Here is a 24,811-nt window from a genome sequence, read left to right as displayed (position 1 = left end):
CACAAGAGAAAAGAATATATTTTGCCTTTATGAGCAGGCAAAACAGACCTTGGATGAGAAACAGAAGCAGTTTGTGTAGAAACTTGCTGATACTTCAAGGCCTAGCTACTGAACAGGGAAAGTAGGGAGCATACCAAGATATTTATCAATATTTATCTCACTCCGCTCTGCCACCTACTCTCTGATCTTAATCTTAAGTTCTATCTCTACGCTGATGATGTGCAAATCATCATCCCCATCTACACCTCTATTTCTGATGCGCTGAAACACTGGGAAGCTTGCCTTACATCGATCAACTCCCTCCTCACCAACCTCCACCTTGCCCTAAATACCAATAAAACTGAGCTCTTACTCATCTCACCACATTCCTCTCCCAATCCCTCCCTCTCTTCTGATCCAGCCTTCAAGACCATTGCCGCACAACCCTTTATAAAAGACTTGGGAATTTTCCTCGACCAACAATTGACCATGAAGAAATACGTGAGCTCTATTCTTAAGGAAGCTTTCTACAAACTCAATGTCCTAAAAAAACTTAAACCCCTACTACACACCCAAGATTTCTGTACTGTGATTCAAGCCACCCTAGCTTCGAAACTGGACTACTGCAACTCACTCCTCCTAGGACTCCCATACTTCACGATTAGACCGCTGCAAATGCTCCAAAATGCGACAGCTAGAATCATCTCCAACACCCGCAAAACAAACCACATCACCCCCATTCTTAAAGACTTACACTGGCTCCCCATCCCGTCCAGAATTCTCTACAAAACATTAACTATCATTCACAAAGCCATCTATTCCCACAATTCCAACTGGCTTGACATCCCCTTCAGTGTGGTGCAGTCCAACCGACCTATGAGAACAGCCAATAAAGGAGCCCTTCTTGACCCTTCCCTAAAAATAGCACACCTTTCCTCCACCAGAGACCGTGCTCTCTCAATTGCTGGCCCATCACGCTGGAACTCCCTACTGTCCAATCTCCGCTAAGAGCCATGCCTCTCCAACTTCAAGAAGAAACTTAAAACATGGTTATTTAGACAAGCCTACCCAGACTAACCTTTCCCTCTTCCCCCCTAACCCTTCAATCCCATCCTCCCTACCCTCCCCACCTCCCTCCCCCCCCCTCCCTTGCCTCCTCCTTGCTTTACCTTGCTCTACCTACAGCCATGACTCTACTTTGATTTTGTATATATGATCTGTATACATTGTATTATTGACCTGTATATTCTTGACACAGTTTTTTACTTTGACTTTTGTCACTCCTTTTCTTAACTAAGTTATTTACTCGTCACGTTGCATTTGCGCTGTATTTCCTCACTTTCTTGGTTTGATCCCCTCCCGTTATGCAGCCCCTGTTATGTATTTTTTCAAACCTTTTGTTGTATGTAAACCGGTATGATGTCCACACTAATACCGGTATTAAAAAGTCCTTAAATAAAATAAATAAATAAATAACGGTATTTTGATATCATTAGTTTAGGTAAAGGTTCCCATTCCAAATAAGGGAGGCTTCTGAGTATAAAGAAAAAAAAGAACAAACGTTGTCAGCAATATATTGGTATATAAGGATGTAATGTGTAGCTTAAAAGTTGAGCAGGCGATGGTAGTACATCACGGTTAGACGCTCCAAGCCACTCCCAAGAAACTTGTATCTTTCTTGTATTCTTCTTCTGACTTTTCTTTGCTTTTTATAATAAAGAGTATTATTGAGAAATATAAAGACTGAGTGTTTTCCTATAACAAGCCAGCCCGCGCAGCGAAATCCCTGAGTGCTAAGGGCCTCAGGCAGTAAATTGAGAACTTGTGAGGAAAGAAAGGTAACAACCAAAAAAGTCTCTGACCTGGAGGTGAGGCAGGTAAAGAACTTGGAAGTCGCCGAGACAGCCGCCCTCGGGACTTCAACATAATGGTGCCATGACTCGGATGCAAGGCTGCTGCTGAACTCACCCACAGAATGATGAAACGGCACTTACAAATAACTGGGGTAAGTTTCAGTTTTGTTTTAATATTTTATCTTATTATTATTAATTCATGCGCTCTACTTATTAGTTTACTGAGTTGTTATCTTTTGCGTATTTTCTTTTTCTATTTCTTAACTAAAATGTGACAGTTTTGTTCAAAGAGAGCTGCCCCGTCCCGGCAGTGGTACAAACACCTACACCGGTTGCACAAGTAATTAATTTATATCGCACTAATGAAAAGCAGACTCTGAAATGTCATAATAGCTCGGCTAACACATTCCAGCCCCGAGACGTTCCCTCTCTCCCTATAGTAGAAACCTCGGTTTCTGATGATCACGTTACAGCATACCCTGTTGTTCAGACTCAGACCAAATTATGTGCCCTTGAGATAGCCCAGGAGCAACAGCATAGTGCTACTGATTCACATGACTGTGATACCTTGCCCACAACTCCTGCTGTTACTTACGAAACCCCCTAGAGGAGACCACCTCGAGGCTTTAACCAATGTGGAGGGGAACGATGGCACCCCACCCCCGTTTGGATATCACCTCAGAGGAGAGACCACAAATTGACTCGGCGCTGTGGAGAACAAAGACACTTTTCCCATAGCAGTAGCATAGAAAAAAAACAAGAGCCCAGAGCAGGCAGTTTGATTTAAAGCGTGAAGCAAACATAAAGCTTTTATTTATGACCCAATTCAGCAACAATTTGCTTTGATTAATTTTAAGTTATTGAGGCGCTTATCTTAGATGCATATGTAATCCATCCTTTATTTTCATTTACTTTTTGCTGAATTTTTGATTCATTTCTGACTGTTACGTAGTAGAGATGTGCATTCGTTTATCATGAATTAGGCAATTTCAACAAAATTTCAATGAAATTGCCTAATTCGTCATGGGTCGGGGGCCCCGAACCCCGAGACTGATTTTCCCTGAACTACGAGGAAAATTAGTTTTTCGGGTTTGTACAAAAAACCACCCCAAGCATTAAAATTCATTGTAATACAACCCCCCACCCCCATCTCGATCCCTCCCCAAGACTTACTAACATCCCTGGTGGTCCAGTGGGGTCCCACGAGGGATTTCTCCCTCCGTGCTGTCTGACTTTTGGGCCTGCCTCGATCAAAATGGCGCCAATAGCCTTTGCCCATACTATGTCACAGGGGCTTCCAGTGCCATTGGTCAGCCCCTGTAACATGGCCATCAGTGCCATCTTGTGCTCCTACCATGTGACAGGGGCTGACCAATGGCACCGGTAGCCCCTGTGACATAGTATGGGCAAAGGCTATTGGCGCCATTTTGATTACTGGCGCCGACAGTCCAAGTGCAGGAGGTCACTCCCAGACCCCCGCTGGACCACCAGGGACTTTTGGCAAGTCTTGGGGGACCCTCCTGACCCCCACAAGACTTGCCAAAAGTCCAGTGGGGGTCCGGGAATGACCTCCTGCACTTGGACCATCGGCACCAGTAATCAAAATGGTGCCGATAGCCTTTGCCCATACTATGTCACAGGGGCTACCGGTACCATTGGTCGACCCCTGTCACATGGTAGGAGCAATGGACGGCCGGTGCCATCTTGTGCTCCTACCATGTGACAGGGGTCGACCAATGGTACCGGTAGCCCCTGTGACATGTATGGGCAAAGGCTATCGGCGCCATTTTGATCGAGGCAGGCCCGAAAGTCAGTTGGCACAGAGAGAGAAATCCCTCGCAGGACCCTGCTGGACCACCAGGGATGTTAGTAGGGTTGTATTTAATGTATTAAAGTGAATTTTAATGCTTGGGGTGAGTTTTTTTGAGCTTCGTTTTCCCGCGTCGTTTTTTGGGCCGGTTTCGTTTTCCCCCGTTTAATTTTCCCAAAAAACTAACCGAGGGAAAACGAACTTTATCCCGAAGCGTCCGACTCAAAAAATGACCCGGTAGAAAAAAACGAAGCTCATCTCTATTACATAGTAGCTTAAAGTTGGTAATTTGGTTTTTCTAAAACATTTTTCTAAAACATTCTATGTTTAAATTTATTATATGACAAGGTACAGGATTCAGGATTCAGGATTCCCCAGTTCCCTGTCCCTAATAATTGTTTCCACATGAAGTTAAAAGTATTACTAAGCATCTGGCAGTTTTTCTTCCCAGAATCTCTTCCCTCTCCCTTACGAGAGCAGAGAGCAAGTAAAAGATTTTCTTTGGCCAATTGTCCAGCAGACTTAAAGAAAGCTTATTCAGAAGTGATACTAGTTCATTTGCTTGTATAGAGTTAACTGTGTTGGTAAAGTTTAAAACTTGAAAGGACACAGGCAGTTAAAGGGTTAACAACAGAAACGATTAGTAGCAAAGAGAGTGGGTGATACAGGAAAATGTTGTGCAGGAGAAAAAAGAAGGAATAAATAAAACTACTCCATTCAATGAATCAATCCTTTAAGTTTAGAAACAGATTCATGAAGAATTTAAAGGTATTAAGAATAATAATAGCCTTGATTTAGCAAGAATGTTTAATTTCGTTTACAGTGACAAAGCATTAAAGATTTGGTCATCACACCTATACACCTAAAACATCCCCTAATTTTCTTGCAAATCCAAATTGATTCTATCAAATTGCCTTTATGTCAAAATTACAAACACGCACTAACAATGATTTGCTGTTTAAAAACTAAAGCTGAGTATTAATCTAGAGGCATAACAATAGAAATAAGAAAGTAGTTTAAAATTTCACTTTAACCATTACCTTAATTTTGTTGTATGCCAGATTTTATATTTTCCAGATTGACAGCCTTCCTGCCATGAAAGATGTGAAGCTGACATTTTTCCACATTTTTCCCAGTTTTGATTTCTTTTTATTTTTAAACAGATTTATTTTAAATCTGATTTTTGTTTTATTCTGGATCGATCCACATATTTTCCAAACACTTTTGATTTAATTCTTGAGCTCAAACATGTGTTAAGTGTTGTCTGTCTTGGTGTTATTTCTGAATGAATGAATTTATGTGGCTGTTCAGTTTCTATGTAAATGTCTGGACACTTAAGTTGATTGTGTTCTGACTATCTAATAATAAAGTGGAAATATTATATAGATTAGTAATAGTAGAGTTATAGCCATGATGGAATCTTCTAATTGATTAAAATAAATTTGTGTTGCTCTCATATTAGGTTTTTGATCCATAAACATACACATCTCACTTATGCTTCAATGACAAAAGAAAGAAATACACCATACTAGGAGAACTGTAAATCATCCCATCCTTTGCCATGGAAGTCATCTTGCACCCTTCATTATATGAACTGAACTGTTGCCACTTCTTGCCTGATTTTCTCTTTGTGTTTGTTTTGCTCTATGCCTTACTTAGATGTTGTTTCCCTTGCTTTTATGAGTCAATGTATTAAGATTGCAATCAGTATTATCCTTTATTAGATGCACTTAGTTATACTTCATGGTACCCTTTGCTCAACCTGCAGTAGCTGCTGAATTAGGAATGGCTATTAGAAGATTGCAATCAGTATTGCATGTAGTGACATGAGTTAGGAATTGCATTGAAAGCTTTGCAACAAACTGTTGACTTGTTTCTATGTATAACCGACATGGCTTAGGTTATATGCTTATAGCATAAGGTGGTTTATACATTAATTTAAACAGTTCAGAATGTTGTATTTTGAGGGAAGATTAACAGTGCTCTGGCGGGATGCCTTCTCTTTTCCTGGTTCTCTAGCTTAAGCAGTCATTTGCAAGGCCTTGTTAGTTTTGTCATTTTTTGCCCTATGCTTACTGCTATGTTTCTGTCTCTCATGCCTTTGCTCATGCCTGCAGCAACTCTGACCAAGAATGCCTTTCATTCCCTGGATTATACTGTTGTGCAAACCCAATGTGAAGAGCCATATGCTCCTGATACAGAATCCCTTATGTAAACCCGGTGGTAGAAACAGTATGCTAATGACAGGTAAGATCTGGTGAGCCCACCACTAGGATTGGCAGTGCTGGACAACCTAAGACAGCCAGGTACGGGCCATCTGGAGTGAAGAATTAGTAGTGCTAATTCTTCAAGAGGGGAATGTTAATAACGTGGATGAAATAATTAAATAATGAAATTAATGGAACAGTTTTGCACAAGAGAAGAGAATATATTTTGCTTTATTGAACAGGCAAAACAGACCTTGGATGAGAAACAGAAGCAGTTTGTGTAGAACTTGCTGACATTTCAAGGCCTAACTACTGAACGGGGAAAGAAGGGAGTGTACCAAGATAACAGTATTTTGACATCATTAGTTTAGGTAAAGGTTCCCATTCCAAATAAGGGAGGCTTCCAAGTATAAAGAAAAAAAAGAACAAATGTTGTCAGAAATATATTGGTATATAAGGATGTAATGTGTAGCTTAAAAGTTGAGCAGGCGTTGGTAATACGTCACGGTTAGATGCTCCAAGCCACTCCCAAGAAACTTGTATCTTTCTTGTATTCTTGTTGCGACCATCGCTGCTCGACGCCCTCACTCTGCCCTCTTTACCTCTGTGGCGACTCCCTCTGGGTCCGATGGGCGGTTGGCTGCCACGGTATCTTCTTGCCGTCTCTCTCCGGTGTCCCCGGGACAGCACGACGCTGCAGATCCGCCATGTTGCCTGATGACGTAGGGCGCGTGCGCACTCCGATTGATGTACCAGCAAGGGCGCGAACCTCAGGGGCGTCCCCCTGAAATGACGTCATCCGCTTCCAATATAAAAGATCTCAGTAATCGCTAACGAATTGAGTTAGCAAGGATATGGATTCGGATAAGGATTTGTTCAAGCTACTCTGCCTCCTCGGACTTACCAGGGGTACCCGCTCCTCGGGGGCCTCGCTTTCTTTTCTTTATTTCAGATTGCAGATAGGAACCGGTACTCGCTCCTTAAGGGCCCATGTTCCTGAATACTCTGAAGATTCTCTACTTCCTGGAAGCTATCGCAGATACAGACAATTGTGAGTTACCATCGCTCTCTCAGAGCTTTCCCTGGAACCAGGTACTCGCTCCTCGAGGGCCTAACCCTTTCCAGCTACTGAGCTTCCTAAAGACCTTATGTGAGTTTTGTCATCTAGTTCTGGCTAGGAGCACAGCATACCCTGTCTACTCTCTATCTATAGTTTCTCTACAGCTCAGCACCCTGGGATCGCTTTTCCAGTTCCTGAGGGACTTCACTCCTGCCGGGCATATCAGCTCACTACTGCTACCTCTGGTGGTTCTACTAACCTGTCTAATAAAAGAACTAGCTGTGTCTGTCTCCATACCCAAGCCTAGCCAGTGGTCCCTCTCAGGATATCCTCCTGGGGGCGTAATCATCTACCATCGGCCCAAGGATCCACCTATCTACATTCCTCTACAAGCTGAGTGCCCTCTCCTAGCACTCCGCTGGTAACAGTTTGCTAACTCCTCTCTTCTCGAGGAGTAGTGCATAACAGATTGTTATCTCCTCCTACCTCGGGAGCCAAACCATAACAGATTGCTAAACTCCTCCCTCTCCAGGGGCTAGTTCATAACAGATTGCTAACTCCTCCTTCCTTAGGAGTCATCACTAACTATCTGCTTACTCCTCCCATCAGCATAGCAGATTATAACAATTCTTCTTCTGGCTTTTCTTTGCTTTCTATAATAAAGAGGATTATTGAGAAATATAAAGGCTGTGTTTTTCTATAACAAGCCAGTCCACACAGCGAAATCCCTGAGTGCTACAGACCGCAGGCAGTTAATTGAGAACTTCTTGTGAGGTAAGAAAGGTAACAACTAAAAAAGTCTCTGCCCTGGAGGTGAGGCAGGTAAAGAACTTGGAAGTCGCCGAGACAGCTGCCCTCGGGACTTCAACAGAAGCCAAGACTGGAGAGATATGGTCATGCAGAGGAGTTGCAGTTAATATCCACAATGCAGTATTTTGTACCAGTTGTAGCAGATGCAGAACATAAGGCCCAAATATAGGGGCGGATTTTAAAAGGAGCGCGAATAGGCCTACTTTTGTTTGCACTCAGGCGCAAACAAAAGTACGCTGGATTTTAGTAGATATGCGCGGAGCCGCGAGTATCTACTAAAAAACCTGGATCGGCGCGCGCAAGGCTATGGATTTTGTATAGCCGGCGCGCGCCGAGCCGCGCAGCCTACCCCCATTCCCTCCGAGGCCGCTCCGAAATCGGAGCGGCCTCGGAGGGAATCCTCTAACACCCTCCCCTCACCTTCCCCTCCCTTCCTCTACCTAACCCCCCCGCCCGGCCCTGTCTATACCCCCCCCTTACCTTTGTTGGGGGATTTACGCCTCCCAGAGGGAGGCGTAAATCCCCGCGCACCAGCGGGCCTCCTGCGCGCCAGGCCGCGACCTGGGGGCGGGTACGGAGGGCGCGGCCACGCCCCCGGACCGCCCTGGGCCGTAGCCACGCCCCCGTACCCGCCCCCAAAATGCTGCCGACACGCCCCGAAAACGCCGCAACGACCGGGACCGCCCCCGACACGCCCCCCGACACACCCCCTCCGAAAACCTCGGGACTTACGCGAGTCCCGGGGCTCTGCGCGCGCCGGTAGGCCTATGTAAAATAGGCTTACCGGCGCGCAGGGCCCTGCTCGCGTAAATCCGCCTGGTTTTGGGCGGATTTAGGCGAGCAGGGCTCTGAAAATCCGCCCCATAGTGCATTACAGTTATCGAGTTTACTCAAAATTAAATCTTGGAGAACAGTGTGGAATGCCTTGGATTCTAAAAACAGCTGCAATTGTCTGATCATATTAGGTAACCATAAACGGAAATGGTATCCTTAATGCTACACAAGGATCCGTGAACTCTTAGCACTATATCATTTCCGTTTACGACTACTCACCACTAGTGTATATCGCTTATCATCTTCCTACTGACTGATCATTCGAAGTAACATGATGGAAAACCACTAAGAAGGATAATCTGTACTGTCTATTATTTGTTTTAAGTTATTTTAATTGATGATTGTTTTGTTTTATGATTATGTCTTATGTATCCTGCTCCGAACTTTTTTCAGAGGGGTGGGTAAGAAATGCTATTAAATAAATAAATAAATAAATAAATAAATAAATCTGGGTCACAGTGATATTCGGCATGAGTTTATTATGAAATAACCATTGCTGTATGTAGTCTAAACAGAGAGAGACACATTTAAAGATCTCGGTCCATATAGATGAATATTGTACAAAAAATTGGGTATCATCAGCGAGGTTTAGTTTGCACTTTTATGGGCTGGATTTTAAATCATTTATGTGCGTGGCCGGGCCTTACATGCACCGGGCCAATTTTCAAAGGGCCCGGCCACGCGCGTAAACCCCTGGGACATGTGTTAGTCCTGGGGTTAGCGAAAGAGGCGGTCCGGGGGGCCGAGTGGGATAGAGGCGCCTGGCACATCGGCCACTTGCCGCTGTGCCGGGGGATTGCGTGCTGGCAGGATGCCGGAGCATGCAACTTGTTCCTGCTCAGAAGCAGGAGCAAAAGGTAGGATAAAGAATTTGGAGGGATTTAGGATAGGGGAAGGGGAAGGAAGGTTAGGCTAGGGGATTGGGAAGTTCCCTCTCAGTCCGCTCCTTAATTAACGTGCGCATGTTATAAAAACGCATGTCCATTTGCGCGTGCTGGGTAGTGAGCACATGGATGCGCACGCGCAATGTTCTAAAATCTACCCCTATGTACCTCCAGTCCGGTGATAGCCGAATTGCCCAGCTAATTTAGTGTTGCCACATATCCAGAGGATACTGGAAAAAAATCCTGTTCCTTCCCTCCTACTTGAAAAGAACGTGTTGTGTATAATTACCCAGAGAAGTAACAAATTTTGTGAGCTCCACTACTCCCGACTTAAGTACCCGGACTGGGGTTATACATGGGACAAACATAGATGATCATTAGTTGCAGAAAAGTGAAGGAAAAGCCGGAGATCAACTGTGATCTATGACACTACCACAGGAAGAACATTAAGCAGATTAGACAGACCTTACACTCCTTATCTGCTGCCATATTTTATGTTTTTTAGCTAACAAAATTATTTCTCCTGGTCATGTGACTATGCATACACCCTCCCTGATAGGTTGAACATCAGGGAGCAACTTTCAAACTGCGTGCCCACAGTCACAGACCTTGCACCTAATTTTCAAAGGAAAATTACACACTTTCCCTTTGAAAATTGTCATGGCTGCAAAGTAGCTATAGATTTTTCGCCTGTTTTTCCTACGGATAGAATTTTCATGGGAAACAATCTACACACATTATTTTCCAATATAGCCCAAAACACATGCCCTGGGATGCCTCCCCTAAATGCTTCTAGAAGTAAACACATTGGGGTAGATTTTAAAAGGCACATGCGCGTCCATGTGCACGTGCTTTCCGGTGTGTGCACAGGGACACGCCAATTTTATAACATGCGTGCTCTGGTGCACGCATGTTATAAAATCCCATGGCCGCCCGCACATGTAAGATTACGCGTGGTAATGCAATCGGGCCTCCTCCAGTTCCCACACCGTCCAGTTAAGAAGCGGACTGGGAGGGAACTTCCCTACCCCCCTACCCATTCTCCCTCCCTCTTCCCCTCTTCCCCTCTCCTCCCCACTCCCTAAACCCTTTTGTCTACCTTTCTTTTTTTTGTTTTATTGCTTACGGCTCCGTTGGTGCAGAAGCATCTTGTGTGTACCGGCCCACTGCTGGTGCGCACTTTCCCGGCACAGCAGCAAATGGTCGCTGTACCGGCTACCTCCAGCCCCACCCCTCCCCACCTCCCAGACTGCCCCTTCTGTATGTAACAGGAATTATGCGCGTGGCCGGGCCCCTTTGAAAATGTGCGCGGCGCGAGCAAGGCCCAGCCACTTGCGTAACCCCCATTTTTTATGTGAGTGGCCAACTCAACAGGGATTAATATAAATCTACTATGATTTTCTAATACATATTAACCAAAGGTCTAGGACAGCAGGTTTGTAGTACAGCAGATCTATTTCAACAGTTTTCATATAATAGTCAGTGAGTTGTCTTAAGATACTTAAAATCTCTTCTTACTCATTTACTCATTCTTCACTTATTATCTTTGCTCTTGATATTGTACTTCTGTGCTTTCTGATATTTTTGTTATATGCATTTTTGAATAGCCAAGTTTATAGCTCATGTTTAAATCTCTTTCTTTCTGGCATCAAACCTAACGTACCAGCTAAAGAATTCCACAGCTTTGGGCTCGCTATGGAAAACACACAATCTCTTATTTGCATCAAATGTGTACTCCATATTGTCGGCACAGTCAATAGTCCTTTATTTTGAGATCTCAGTATTCGCTGTGGTGTGTATGGTTGTAGTGTCACACCTATCAGACCAGGGTACATTGCCCACACAATGTCAGCAAGCACCTTACTTGCATCACCATTGTCATAGCCAATCAGGAAAGGCAGTACAGCCGAAGCACTTCTGTGATCAAGCCACTGCATTAACCAGTCAGAAAGAAGAGTCTATGCTGTCTGATGATGAAAACTTTTTCCTTTATGTTCCAGCTGATATTTGTTACTATATGTCCCAAATGAGTGAAACATTTTTTTTTAAACTATTCTAAATGGTGGGGGTTGAGGCTGACTCACTGGCAGCGTGTTCGCCAGAACACAGCTGAATGTATTCGTACATTACATTTCCTTTTTCTCTGGTAGCACAGTGTGACTTTGAGTTATTAGGCAAAGTGCAAAGTGGCCAATCAATTTTGTTTGCATATGCAAGTCAAGACACTGTCATTCCATCAGCTAAATATGTATTTCTCACAATTTGTGCAGCTTCAATAGTTCCATTTAAAGAATGTTTAATCATATTTGCATATGAAAAATAAGATCTAATTATTTTGATTGATTATTATTTTAACCTTAATGACATTTTGAGTATCTGTCCCAAGCAATTGCAATCTGTATTATAAATCAAAGAAGTTTTATGATTTTATCTACTAAAGTTGATTGTGAAATATTTTATTAATACACCAAAATAGAAATGACTTAAGGAAAATTACAGGAATTGAAGGAACAGTCAGATAGATGAGTAGAGTTCAGTGTAAATATTTCCTATGGTATCAAATAATAACATGCCAGAGAGTGCATTAAAGGTTTTAACGTATGTCACATGTGTTATGAGTCATAAAACCTAAAGGTACGTGCACTCAGCATGCCCGACAAGAAGGAAAGATTTTTGGTGCAACATGAAATATGTTATTATACTTATAAATATCCTAGAAAGGCCTTCTGTACTTGACTTTTGAAATTAGAAGTCAACATATAAAACTTGACTTTTAGCAAAAGATTTATGAATGCTGGATCACGTTGGGATGCTGCTGTTTGAAACTGGCCAGTGCCACATGTATCTTCATCATTTTGAGTTCCATATTTACTAAGCACTCAAGTATTGGCAAGCATATGATTGTGATGAAGAGACTTAAGAACAGTTCAGATAGGGAGAAAGCAGGCAGCCAAAGGCATAGAGGGTGCTGTGATGCTGCTTTGCAGGAGGGAGAAACAGGAGACCACTGGGAATTGTAGTTCCACAGAAAGCAGTTAGCAGGAGATTATTGTCCAGGCTGCAGTCTGAGTGATCTGGCAGGCATTTGGAACAGAGCATGGGCTTTGGCCTTCGTACAGTGACAAAGTCTGGCAACTATTAATGCTCACTTTCTCTTAGCCACATAATAAATGAAAACAGAGCTAGCACCCTATTTACTAAGAAATATTCTTAAAAGACATGCTGTGGGTAATAATTCTAATGGATAAACTCTTATAAGCCAAGTGTACTGGGCTGTAAGCAAAACAAATGTTGAAGACACTGGATGGGTTGTATATATATCTTGGCCATTTGCCCATCTATTTTTTCATACTTGCAGAATTTCTTAATGCAAAGGGCACACAAGGTAATAATATTGCAAATTTAGCAAAAAATAAGTACATACATAGTCCAGAGAACTGTGTATTTTGACCAATGGGGTGAACACTGCTTTTCCTGCCTTTGGGTGGCAATAAACAGGCAAAGAACTTCAGCGAACTCTTTGATCTTGGTGATGAAAAATAGGTGATATGTGCTATGATCTACCACCTTCATTAAAATTCTTGTGCTGTGGTTGTGTTGCTGCCATCAATGCCCTAATTAGAAGTTAAGATAATCACACTGGCATAAATTAAATTGGAATAAAGATGATTACCAAAGTAATGTAAGAAATCATTTAGTTAAAACACTGTGGCAAGTTCAATGCTGATCTATCACAAATTTGAACTGCTAATGAGGTCTTAATTAGTAAGTTAGGTGAAAATAATTCTTGCCATTCAGTTTTGAAGATGCTTTCAAGCAGCACTCAATGCAAATTTATCAACTAATGACAACTTAATAAAGTAAATAAATGGCACCAGTAGATTACCACAGTTAACTTTTAACCACTGAATTTTCAAAGGAACAGTAAAGGTTATCTGAAATGTGCAAAAATGAATGCATGCTGTTTCTCAAATTGTATCATCTATAAGGTGTTGAACGAGAACCTACCAACAGTCTGTACCATAAACTCTGAAACCTATATAGCCTGATAGACATTTGCTAGTTTCTTTTATAAGTCAGTCATTGCCTTGGTTCATGATGGCTTTCCTTCCAATCTGTTGTTATGGGAAGAGACCTTGATGAATCAGGCCCCATGTGTCTTATGGGGGAAACAGTAAAATATACATTTAATAGGCTTAACCATTAGACTGAACATGGGAGAAAGTTATCTTTTTTTTCTGTGAAAAATTGAAAGATTGGTAACAAAATGAAAAACTATCATAGTTGCCTAATTAGTTGAGATGAACTTGGAAACTGTAGCCCAGTTTGAGCCCTATTTCACTAATTCATGATCTGGAATGCACAGAGCAATAATGGTTCATCAGTAGCTTATGTTAGCGTATATACTTTGCAAACCAATAGGTGTTCTAAAAACAGGTAGTGTACCCAAAACATTCTTATGTATGTATGTAGACTAAGTAAATATAAATTCTTACTATTATAAAAGTTAAGAGAACAAGAATTTAAAGCTAAGAAAACTCCCATTATATTACACTTCTAATCAGTACCTTATAGGGTGGGAATTTCTCTTCTCCCAAATACACATTAATGTTGCCCAATGAAGCACTCTGTTGTGCTTTGTGAAGCTACTGAACGGATTAAAATTCCCTACATTGATACTTGACATGAATCTGAGGTGTGGTAATCTGAAAGAACTGTATGTGTTGGGGGGTAAAGGGCTGATGTGCACAGAGCAGGAGAGACACGGTGATATCTAAAGCCAGAAGAATGCTAGGCTGCATAGAGAGAGGAATATCTAGTAAGAAAAGGGAAGTGATAATCCCCTTGTACAGGTCCTTGGTGAGGCCTCACCTGGTGTACTGTGTTCAGTTTTGGAGACCGTATCTACAAAGAGACAGAGACAGAATGGAGGCGGTCCAGAGAAGGGCGACCAAAATGGTGGGTAGACTCGATCGAATGACTCATGAGGAGAGATTGAAGAACCTGAATATGTGCACCCTGGAGGAGAGGAGGAACAGGGGCGATATGATACAAACTTTTAGATACTTGAAAGGTTTTAATGATCCATGATCATCAACAACTTTGTTCCATTGGAAACAATTTAGTAGAACTAGGGGTCATGATTTGAAACTCCAGGGATGAAGACTTAGAACCAATGTCAGGAAATATTTCTTCATGGAGAGGGTGGTGGATGCCTGGAATGCCCTTCTTGAGGAAGTGTTAAAAACTGAAGGATTTCAAAGGGGTGTGGGATAAACCCTGTGGATCTCTAAAGGCTAGAGGATGGGAATGAATGAAAAATGTAAAGCCCAGTTGGCTACCTTGTGTTGTATGGAAACCGATGTGATGTTCCCCGAACGAATGTCGGTATACAAAAATTGCAAATAAACAAATAAATAAATAAATAAAAAGCTTGGGGGTAACCTGCACAGAGTGGCAGTTACTACCCTTAACAGAGATGTGGGGATAACCTGCATGGAGCTGCAATTACTACCCTTAACAGAAATGTGGGAGTAACCTGCACGGAGTGGCAGTTACTACCCTTGGTGGAAACGTGGGAGTAGCCTGCAAGGAGTGACAGTTACTACCTTGGGAAACTTGCTGGGCAGACTGGATGGACCATTTTGGTCTTTTTCTGCCATCATTACTATGTTACTATGACATCTCTGGTCCATGGAGGTATCTACTTTTTCTACATACAAAGAAGAAATAATTCTAGTTGCGTGTGCTCAGAGGAACCTTAAGAACATTTATGGGCTTTCTTGTAGAACTCAGTCATACAGAATGTCTAAAGATGGAAGTCTTAGAAACTGGTAGACTCTTTTATACCAGTGCTATACAAAATGAAAATGTTGTTATAGTTCTCTAAAAATGTCACCTTTCCCAGATAATACTTGCTTGAGATCCAGTGACATTTACCTTTTAAGGAATCTTGGGCTTTAGATACAAAGGGACACATTTTCAAAAGTTTAGGCTTCTAAATTTTGGAATTATGATCCTAAATTGGCCTTTTTGAAAATTTACTATGACTAAGTTCCTAAATTTAGGCTCCTAGATTCAGTACGTCCCTAAATGTAGAAGCCAATGGCTATGGGGCAGAAATAGGGAGGGAAGACATAGGTGCTTAGTACTGATATTCAGAACTAGACACCTAATAGGATCTTAAATGTAAGCAAATGAATAGCAATCCTAATTAAGGGTCCTAAGTTTTAGGCCCCTAAATTTATGTGAATTTTCATTCTAAGTTTGGCTGAAGATAGGCATTTAATTTAGGTGGCCTAAATTTAGTAACTCAGTTTTTTAATAATCTGGGCAAAACAATTTCTTATTGAAAGTGAAAAGGAGAATTAATTTTAGGAACAAAACTTTAAGCAGTTCTTAATAGGGATGTGCAATGTTTTCCTCTGAATCAGCGGTACACACGTACCTCACTGACTTTATAGTACATGGAGAAAAATGGATAGTATGCCTCTATCTCATTATCAAAAATATATGCATACTATCCGTTTTTCCCCATGTACTATAAAGTCGGGGAGGTATGCGTGTACTGCCAATTTGGAGGAAATGAATGCACATCCCTATTTCTTAACACAACTTTGACTGGAATAAATGGCACAAAATGTGACACTGAGGATAGAGTTTTCAATTTACTCATTCTCCAGAGCAAATTGTAACCAAAAGTGGTATCTTAATAATCAGAAAATTATTATTGACAATTCTTCACAGTCAGGACTAATTGTCTTCCAAGATTGTAGGTCTGAAGATGATAGAAAGCCAATCCAGGATTGATAGTGTAACCCAGGGGTGGGCAATTCCTATCCTCAAGGGCCTCAAACCAGTCGGGTTTTCACAATACCCCTAATGAATATTCATGAGAGGGGTTTGCATGCACTCTGCTTCAGTTGCATGCAAATCTATTTCATGCATATTCATTTAGGGATATCCTGAAAACCCGACTGGCTTGCAGCCCTCGAGGACTGGAATTGCCCGCCCCTGGTGTAACCCATCTTTAGTAAGAGACAATGAAATCATATGAGATGTGTCACTTGTGATACTGCAGAGCTGAAAACAGCATGCTATCTCTTTAAGAGCTGTACAAACAGGCTATCACAGAGAGTGTGTATTATGTTATGTAATATTACATTTATAGACCATGTACAGGAAGATTACTAAATCTGCTAGCCCAAGACAGAAGGAAGTCTGCACTGATGCAATTCCTAAAAGCCACTCAGGCTGATGCAATATCGGCTTGCATAAAACAGGCGCTCATGATTGTCACTGTCCTAATATGTGCCCAGTCACCTCTCCTGGGCACATGATGCATTATTTAAATGAGGGGTCAAGCTAAAAAGGAAATGCTAGTGATAAAATGTGCGTCCCTAGTGCATCCATGGCATCAGAGACGGAGACACAGGAAAAGTGGCTGTGCGCTGGTTAGGAAAATGGATGCTCAATTACTGGGCATCCGTTTCCCTAACCTGACTACCTTTTAAGGCCCCTCCCCCAGTCTCTGGGCCTAGGGTTGTGGGAAGAGGCAACAGAATTCTTGGGTGAGATGAGGAGCTTGAACGTTGGAGGCAGGTATGCAAGAATTCTCTTTGGGGCCCAATTCCTTCCAAGAGATGAGGTAAAGTAGTTTGTTTCTGAGGCGCTTAGAGTCAAGAATGTTCTGTACATGTCATCTTTGGAAGTAACCTCTGCACTCTTGGGAATAGACTGTGGAGGCCACGATAAGAGTAGAGGTTTGAGCAGAGACATGTGGAAGACATTGTGAGTCTTGAGGGTAGGTGGCAGTTTCAATTGGTACACAACTGGCTCAGTCTGGCAAGTGACTGGAAATGGGCTAATGAAATGAGGTGAAAACTTTGAGGGAAGGAGTCTTCCATCCAAGATTGTGGATATTTAGCCACACCAAATCTCTGGGCTTAAGGTGAGATGCCGGTTGGTGGTTTTTTTTCAGCTTGCCTCTTGTACCTCTCAGCAGCCAAGATAAGAAGTTGGCATGTTCTTTGCCATAGTTTTTCAAGGTCTTGACCCACTACGTCAGTTATGGGGAACGGGACTATCACAAGTATGGGAAGTGGGACCTGTGGGTGCTTGCTGTATAAAATCTGAAAAGGAGAGGACCCTGTGGAGTCTCCAATATGATTATTATGGCAGAATTATGCCCAGGGAAGGAGAGATGCCCAGTCATCCTGCTATTCATTCACAGAGGCTCTTAGAAATCCTTTGAGAAGATGGTGGCATAGTGAGACAGTGGAATGCCAGCTCCCTCTAAGCTTTCTAAAACATTGACTTTTCTTTCTATTATGCCATCAAAGAGGAAGGGAAAGGTGAGGATTTTTCCTCCAGAGCCCTTACCTGGACCCAGTCAGCTGGACATCATGCATTTCCCATCCCAAGTAGTAGCTTTAGAAGGAACTGAGGAACCCATTGCGAGCACTGCGACAGGAGAGCGGGTTGCGTCGCTGGAGGAGGCGTCCCTCAGCCCTGACCTTCGTGCACCCCCGGCACAACGCAATTACACCAGGGGAGCTACTCAGTTGCAACCGGATGATGCGTCTGGAGCACCAGAGTTGGAGGGGGCATACCCTGGAGGAGCACGAAGAGAGGAACCAGGACCGGCAAATACAGATTTTGAAGTTTGTAGAGAAGAGCCCAGTACATTAGGGGAACCCTTGGTGTTGGAGGAGGAAGAGTTTCCCAGGGCCGGAGAGGATATCGAATCATTGGGTGCTCCGGGTGAGTCGGCGTTGATGCCAACGAGTCCGGTGGCCATGACTCTTGAGGCTATTTGGAACCTTGTTGCAGGTCACGGGCTTTCTTTAACTCAGCTGGAAAAGAAAGTTGATTCCTTAAATTATAACCTCCAAGAGAAAATATTGGGAATCCAGGAACAAGGAACTGTCTTGACAAACAAGTTAATTGAAGTGGAAAAAAAGGTTCATACCATTTCAACAGTAAATACTGCAATTATAAAAGAACAATTGTCTTCTTCAAGATGTTTGGAAATATTAGAAAATGGTTTGAGACAGTTAATGTGAGAATTTTAAATTTTCCAAAAATTATGGGAGAAATTCCATGTATTACCTTAAAAAGTTTTCTAACAGGAGCTCTTGGTTTTTCTGATCAGAATATTCTCTTGATAAATTCATGCAGATTTCTGTCTAATAGGACAACTGTTAGAAATGATAATGATAACGTAGATATACTAACTAGGGATGTGAATCGTTTTCCATATCGTCTTAACGATAGAAATCGTGTGGCAGGGCAAGAAAATCGTCTTAGGCACGATTTTTTAGTTAAAAAATCGTTAAAAATCGTTTTTTCCGATTAGTGCGCACTAACTGGGAGTTAGTGCGCACTAACTGAAAATGATACAATTTGACACTTTTCAGGTCAGTTAAGGTCAGTTTAGGAATGAATATGTATTCCTATTGGCTGCCCTCTTATTTATTCATGTTACCAAGTTTCCTACTGACAGTATATGGGGGATGGGAAATGGAAACAGTTGGTAGCTTGACAAAACAAGTAATGTGATCAGTCAATGTGACTAGAACTTGTGCCCTAACCCTGATACCAGGGGTATTGTGATCTTCCTGCACACAGTGCCCTATCCCTATTAATACCAGGAGTGTTGTGATCTTCCTGCACATAGTGCCCTATCCCTAATACCAGGGGTGTTGTGATCTTCCTGCACACAGTGCCCTATTCCTGATACTGGGGGTGTTGTGATCTTCCTGCACACAGTGCCCTATTCCTGATACCGGGGGTGTTGTGATCTTCTTGCACACATCCCGATATCAGGGATAGGGCACTGCATGCAGGAAGATCACAACACTCCTGGTATTAATAGGGATAGGGCACTGCATGCAGGAAGATCACAACACTCCTGGTATTAATAGGGATAGGGCACTGCATGCAGGAAGATCACAACACTCCTGGTATTAATAGGGATAGGGCACTGCATGCAGGAAGATCACAACACCCCTGGTATCAGGGATAGGGCACTGTGTGCAGGAAGATCACAATACCCCGGAGGAGTGAGGGTCAGGCAGCTCCCCCCTGTCTGTGAAGCCAGCCTCTCACTAGTAATGCAGGGAGGGAGCTGTCTCAGACTTCACCATCCACCCCCCCCCCCTCACCCACACACCATTCACTAGCTGGGACATGGGGGAAGTCAGGAGTGAGGGACAGGCAGCTCCCCCCTGTCTGTGAAGCCAGCCTCTCACTAGTAATGCAGGGAGGGAGCTGTCTCAGACTTCACCATCCTCCCCCCCCCCCCTCACCCACACACCATTCACTAGCTGGGACATGGGGGAAGTCAGGAGTGAGGGTCAGGCAGCTCCCCCCTGTCTGTGAAGCCAGCCTCTCACTAGTAATGCAGGGAGGGAGCTGTCTCAGACTTCACCATCCTCCCCCCCCCCCCCTCACCCACACACCATTCACTAGCTGGGACATGGGGGAAGTCAGGAGTGAGGGTCAGGCAGCTCCCCCCTGTCTGCGAAGCCAGCCTCTCACTAGTAATGCAGGGAGGGAGCTGTCTCAGACTTCACCATCCTCCCCCCCCCCCCTCACCCACACACCATTCACTAGCTGGGACATGGGGGAAGTCAGGAGTGAGGGTCAGGCAGCTCCCCCCTGTCTGCGAAGCCAGCCTCTCACTAGTAATGCAGGGAGGGAGCTGTCTCAGACTTCACCATCCTCCCCCCCCCCCTCACCCACACACCATTCACTAGCTGGGACATGGGGGAAGTCAGGAGTGAGGGTCAGGCAGCTCCCCCCTGTCTGTGAAGCCAGCCTCTCACTAGTAATGCAGGGAGGGAGCTGTCTCAGACTTCACCATCCTCCCCCCCCCCCCTCACCCACACACCATTCACTAGCTGGGACATGGGGGAAGTCAGGAGTGAGGGTCAGGCAGCTCCCCCCTGTCTGTGAAGCCAGCCTCTCACTAGTAATGCAGGGAGGGAGCTGTCTCAGACTTCACCATCCTCCCCCCCCACCCCCTCACCCACACACCATTCACTAGCTGGGACATGGGGGAAGTCAGGAGTGAGGGTCAGGCAGCTCCCCCCTGTCTGTGAAGCCAGCCTCTCACTAGTAATGCAGGGAGGGAGCTGTCTCAGACTTCACCATCCTCCCCCCCCCCTCACCCACACACCATTCACTAGCTGGGACATGGGGGAAGTCAGGAGTGAGGGTCAGGCAGCTCCCCCCTGTCTGTGAAGCCAGCCTCTCACTAGTAATGCAGGGAGGGAGCTGTCTCAGACTTCACCATCCTCCCCCCCCCCCCCCTCACCCACACACCATTCACTAGCTGGGACATGGGGGAAGTCAGGAGTGAGGGTCAGGCAGCTCCCCCCTGTCTGTGAAGCCAGCCTCTCACTAGTAATGCAGGGAGGGAGCTGTCTCAGACTTCACCATCCTCCCCCCCCCTCACCCACACACCATTCACTAGCTGGGACATGGGGGAAGTCAGGAGTGAGGGTCAGGCAGCTCCCCCCTGTCTGCGAAGCCAGCCTCTCACTAGTAATGCAGGGAGGGAGCTGTCTCAGACTTCACCATCCTCCCCCCCCCCTCACCCACACACCATTCACTAGCTGGGACATGGGGGAAGTCAGGAGTGAGGGTCAGGCAGCTCCCCCCTGTCTGCGAAGCCAGCCTCTCACTAGTAATGCAGGGAGGGAGCTGTCTCAGACTTCACCATCCTCCCCCCCCCCCTCACCCACACACCATTCACTAGCTGGGACATGGGGGAAGTCAGGAGTGAGGGTCAGGCAGCTCCCCCCTGTCTGTGAAGCCAGCCTCTCACTAGTAATGCAGGGAGGGAGCTGTCTCAGACTGGTATCAGGGTTAGGGCACTGTGTGCAGGAAGATCACAACACTCCTGGTATTAATAGGGATAGGGCACTGTAAGAGATGACTGTAGTAGATTGAATAAAGATCTGATGTTTCTGCTCTCCTCACACCAAACAAAAACAACACACAAGCAGAGAAGCCCTTCTTACAAAGCTGAGCTAGTGAGTTAAGTAGGAGGAAAAGTAAACATACTGGTGCCAGTGTGGCTACTTAAAAAATACACTTACCAACAATCAATTACATATATTTGAACTGTGTACAGTTCCAGCCAGGACCACCTTTCTAAAATGCACAGTGATTGGCAAATTCAACATGCACTAGCATTTCAGGTGCCTGCTAACAAAAATAATAAACAAACAAGTTCTAGTCACGTGAGTGCTGATCATTACATTACTTTTTTTGTCAAGCTTCCAACTGTTTCCATTTCACATCCCCCCAACCATATTGGTAACATCAATAGATAAGAGCACAGCCAGCCAATAGGAATACATACATACATATTCATTCCTAAGTGACCTTTACTGACCTGGGAAGTGTGAACACTTTGTTTCATTTTCTGTTGGTGTTCGTTAGTTTCCAGTTCCATTTCCCATCCCCCCAACCATCACCTCAGTGGTAACCTTGGTAATATCAATAGATAAGAGGGCAGCCAGCCAATAGGAACACATATTCATTCCTAACTGACCTTCAGTGACCTGGAAAGTGTTTATTTGTATCATTTTCAGTTAGTGCGCACTAAATCGAGTTAGTGCGCACTAACGGGGAGTTAGTGCGCACTAACTCGAGTTAGTGCGCACTAACACGATTTAACGATTTTTAACGATAAATCGTTAGAATTTCTATTGTATCGTGTTCTATAACGATTTAAGACGATATAAACATTATCGGACGATAATTTTAATCGTTGAAAAACGATTCACATCCCTAATACTAACTAACCTGAATAGTTTTCTTGAGAGTTCCAATATAGATATCATGAGAGAAAGATTTTATTAGTTTCCTTTATAGCAACCCAAGATGTGAGCAATGTGATGCGCAACTACTTTAAAAAATTTCCTGTGATTTTTTTATGATCAGAAAGTCATGATATATCCTGACATGGCTCCAGTAACGCAATTTAGGAGAAAATAATTTTTGTCATATAGACAAAATGCTACCTCTTTGGGGTTTTCTTTCTCATTACGATACCCCTGTAAATGTATTTTAAGGAAGGGGGAAGAATTTTTGTTTGAGTTACGGCAGTTTATAGAAGCTCGTAAACCTGTAACTTCATCTCCCAATGCTTAAGAGGAAGAAGATATATATATATATATATATATATATATATATTGCTGATAATCTATGCATAGCTCATACCTAAGCTCACTTTTTGTCTTTTAACACTCCTGGCTATAATATGTTTGCCCTCTTTATATTTTCTTCAAGGATTTGTTTAAATGTCCTTAGTACAATGATTGATTGATGGCAAAGGAGCGAGTCTGAAGGCAGACTGCGTTAGAATAAATGGACGCAGAAATAGCCATTTGAAATTACGCTGATGGAACAAACATAGACCTTTGCGGATGTCACAAATAAGAAGTTTGGAAAAAGTTATTCCCCTGAAGCAGGACCTGGGGGTCTGAAACACGATCATGTCGGGACTGAGATTTAGACGCGTTTTTGCGATTATTATGTTTTGAAATTATCTGTGATTGTGACTTGGCATTTTGCTATTTCAACATTGCATTCAACATTGCGTTGGAACGTACCATGCTAGTTGACATTAGTTTGTCATAATTTATAGTTCATCAGCAAGTCCAAAAGTTTGGTTTTAATTTAAACAAAAAGATATAAAAATGAACAAAATAGAGTGTAATTAAATAAAGTAAAGTGACCCTATACCGTATGAGACTCTAGGAGTAAGGGTCCTACAAGATCTAATGGCTAATTGACATGATATGAATGGCTAATTGACATGATATGAAAAAGACACCAATTTAACCATTGATTAGATTTTGTTGGGAAAAAATATAGCCCAGGAATGGTAGCTCCCCTTGCTCGCAAGTGCATTTCTCAAGCTTGGCGTAGAGATATTTCTCATGGAGCCTCTGAAGTACCTGTTTGACATGCTCACTTTGCTGGGTCAAGGAGTGTAAGAAAATGAGAATATCGTCCAGATATACTAGGAAGTGAGAGTAGATGAGATTTCTGAAGATATTTCATTAACAATGTGTTGGAAGACAGCGGGTGCATTGCAAAGGCTGAACGGCATTACTAGGCATTTATAATGCCCATTATGGATATTGAATGCCATCACATTTATCCCCTTCACATACAGACGAGGTAATAGGTTCCCTGAGATCCAGCTTGGTAAATATTTGTACTCCTCGCTGATGATCAAAAAGTTCAGTTATTAGGGGCTACAGATATCTGTTTTTGTGAGTTATGGAATTGAGGCCTCTGCAGTCAATGCAGGGTCTGAGGGACCCATCTTTCTTCCTTACAAAAAAATAAGCCTGTCCCTGCTAAGGAGGAAGAAGGGCAGATAAATCCTCCAGGTTTTCCTTGATGTAGCATGTCATGGCTGCCATTTCAGGAGTGGTTAGAGGGTACATCTTGCCCCTAGGGGTCATCTTCCCTAGGAGTAGATTGATAAGATAGTTGTAGGATATGTGAGGTAGCAGTTTCTCTGCATGCTTTTGGCTAAACACATCCACAAATGCTATGTATTAAAGGTGTGCATATTTTTTTTTCTTGCCCATTTCATTTTCAGATTGGGGGTGGGCCATTTCAGCCCACCCCCAGATTGGAAATTGTTTTGGCAAAATTTATTAAAAAAAAAAAAACAAAACACACCCCAAAACCTGCCCCAACCCTTCCAATTTCATTAAATATAAAGCCCTCCACCCTCCCAACTCCCTCAAGACTCACCCAAAGTCCCTGGTAGTCCAGCGGGGGTCCCGGGAGCAATCTTCCGCTCCCGGACTATTGACTGTCAGTTATCAAAATGGCACTGGGCTCCCCACTGCACTACCAGGGACTTTGGGTGAGTCTTGGGGGAGGTCAGGATGCTTTATTTTTAATGAAATTGGAAAGGTTGGGGTGGGTTTTGAGGTGCACACTCCCCCCCACCCCCCAAAAAAATGCTAGGAAAACCACACCAAATTTTTTGGGTTTTCCTATCGGTTTTTTGCTTCCCAAAATGCAACAAAAGAGGAAATATCTTTATTTCCTATTATGTTGCAAATGACTGCACATCTCTATGTATTATTGAGGAAGGCCCAGAAAAATTAATGCCAGTCCTGGGAAAACCCAGGAAGGCATTGCTGCTGGCAGGAGAGTTCCCAGCAGGAAATTTGCAAAGCCTGCCAATCTATGGTGGAATTGTGTTGAATTAACCAGGGTAGAGCAAGGCTGATTGGATTGACCGCCTTTGCTAAGATATAGAGAGTTATATGTACCCTGTACAGGGGCCCAATGTGAAGAGTTAGTGGCAGGGTAATAGAGGACAGCTG

The 24,811-nt window shown here is 43.5% G+C and overlaps 1 long non-coding RNA gene across 1 annotated transcript in view; it reads right to left on the bottom strand.

Moving 5' to 3' along the window:
• LOC115073463 overlaps window positions 1–24,811 on the bottom strand; it is a 43,808-nt gene that overhangs the window by 5,265 nt on the left and 13,732 nt on the right. The window lies entirely within an intron of this gene.

This window comes from Rhinatrema bivittatum, chromosome 11, assembly GCF_901001135.1.
Source record: "Rhinatrema bivittatum chromosome 11, aRhiBiv1.1, whole genome shotgun sequence".
Classification (NCBI taxonomy): domain Eukaryota; kingdom Metazoa; phylum Chordata; class Amphibia; order Gymnophiona; family Rhinatrematidae; genus Rhinatrema; species Rhinatrema bivittatum.
The sequence above is the reverse complement of the archived record's forward strand: the minus strand, read 5'-3'. Positions and strand labels throughout refer to the sequence as shown.